A 2,594-nucleotide genomic window follows, 5' to 3' on the forward strand; every position below is an offset into this window, starting at 1 on the left:
CCCCGGCAAAGTAGTCCTTCCCTTATCCGCACCGCCCCGCGCCCACGTTCGACTTTAATGCCACCCGTTGTTCTAAGCCATTTGCGTGGATTGCCTGCAATTTGCTGCCCAGATTTCCCAAGATGTTCCCATTTGCGGGGGAGTGGTGGGTGGTTTTGGTATCTTACCCGGCCGTGTGTCTGTTTCAAAATTATGTTTGTGCAAAAGATTTGCCGGAGTCGTGTGGCCGTGTGAGTGAGACGAGCGTCCATGTAAGACGGTCTCTCATCTTTTTTGGGTTCCCCAACTCCGGCCGGAAGAGCTGTCTTGGCTCTCGGGATTTTATATGTCCGCCGTAGTCTGGATCTGGTCCCGCTGTGCGGACTACGAAAATTGCGTTTAAATTAATTGCAAATGGCGCATGATTAAGGGGAAGTAATAAATGGCTAATTGTTCATGATTTAATGATTTTGGTCTTGCAGTTTACTTCATCTTTCACAGCTAATCGAGGTCTTTACCGAGGGGGCGAAAACTAGTGGGGTGATACTACTTGGACCGAACAAAGGCGTATCGAAGGGCGATGCAGCTTTCAAGAAGGTTTAATGGCTTGTGAAAATAATGTAATCGCAAACTTTTATATTGGTACGTTTTAAATATATAGAAAAAGAATAGATATTATTAAGGAGTATCCCGGAAGTTCTATACAATAATAAATTCTTCTGATTAATATAAATATGTACAGAATACAATATATAAGCCGGTAAGGAATCCTGCCTTTGGTAGACATAATATCGGTAGGGGTTCGTAGCTCTTGAGAATCTCTTGTGTGTCCCCTTCAATCTCGGCGCAACTTTACGATTCCTGCTGTAATGACAAATGTAACCCTACTTAAAATAATTACTTCGCCTTAATTGCGCTGTCAGTTGGTGTCTACTTAGGGAAATATTATCCCGCATCGCTCGGGGACATATAAACATATAAATATTGTGTGAAAGGGTGTGAACGTAGCTATGCGGCGGCTATATAGTATAGTATGCATCTACCCCGGGACTCGGGGAATCTCAGATGAGTGTGCTCAGCATATGTCAATTAAGCCATAATTCCGTTCGGCATGCTGAGCCTCAACGAGTTGCCGACTGACTGTCAATCAAGCTATTTCGCCTCCGTTGCCTTACTGACTTTCCTTAAAGTCCCAGGCAACTGGCTTTAAGACGGAACAACCACATCGAGTTGTCAACAAACAACCCTTGGATCTCGAAGCCCGGAACCCGAACAACTGGATGGGTTGGGAGGAGGAGAGCTGGCCTAGCCTCACAATTATCAGCGATAATTATGGCATATTTTTACTCGAACGGATCCGCTGTTGATGGGAACGAGCACAATTCGCCTAGGGAAATTCACAGTCCCATTCCCCAAAACCCGATTCATAACACTCATTTCCCAAATGCCTAATTTTCCCATGCAGCATGCATGATGTGTGATTGATTGGAAGCAGTTTTCAGATTGCAGTAATGGGGTTCTAGGGTATGCAAAATATGTCAGGTGTTATATTTCTTTTCCAAATACAAATGTACATGCTTAAATTTAATTGTAAATATGGCGTGGCTTTTATTTAATGTCACATATGAAATACCTCAAATATAATTATAACAATTAATAATCATAATAATATATATAATTGCATTATGTTTGTGTTTGTATATGGCCAGCGTGGTGCATTCTTGTCGCTAAGCAAATAGAATATATTTTTCTCTATGAAAAATTACAATAACATAGTTAATATTCGAGTGCATAGTTTGCATTGCATTCTTGTTTTAATTAGACTCAAATCGAAGCGGGCCTGTTAATTGGCCTGAATGGCAGACGTGGCTTTAATTCCCCGTTAGTTCCCAATGGTTTCAACGGCTCCTTTTAATGCTCCATTCGCTTGGTCCTTGATGCCGGCGCGCCAATTTGCGTCCTGGGTCTCAGGCAACTCAATGGCGTGTTAAGTCAGTCAATAGGCGCCGCCGCCAATCAGTGCTCCAGCTACCAAGGAGCCATGATGGTCCTGACACTGAGAGAAAAAATCTCACCGGAGAATGCGTTGTTTATAGCAGGGGAGGCACTTTTGATCTCCGACTTAAATGCAAATTAAAATACTGCTACCAGCAGTATCTCACACTACAAAAGCGTAAGATAAGATAAATTAGAAAATATGACATCAACGATGTTTTGCTTCGAAATTGGTTATGATACACCGAAAAAGATACATTAACTAAATGGCTCAACTGAGTATAGGAGAACTATTCAATTTTCCAAACATATGATTATTGACAAAGGTATTCAAATAACGTTTCAAGATGTATCACTTTTGTAGTTTCTTAAAAGTTCTTAAAAATATTTAAATTTTTTTGAAGTGTACCTTCCACACTCACGCACACCAAGAGGGACAGAATCCCTCCCACGCACACACACAGCGCAGATGGGAGATGGCAAACCTGGCGCGCGTTCTTAATAGAAAAGCGCTTTTCAATTATGTTAGCCAACTCCTTTTTGCCAAGAGTTTCTGGCTGCTTTTACCCGACAGTCCTTTGCCGCCCTGCTCCCTCGCTCCTCCTGCTGGCCGGGCATGT

The sequence above is a fragment of the Drosophila mauritiana genome, chromosome 2L, assembly GCF_004382145.1.
Source record: "Drosophila mauritiana strain mau12 chromosome 2L, ASM438214v1, whole genome shotgun sequence".
Lineage (NCBI taxonomy): Eukaryota > Metazoa > Arthropoda > Insecta > Diptera > Drosophilidae > Drosophila > Drosophila mauritiana.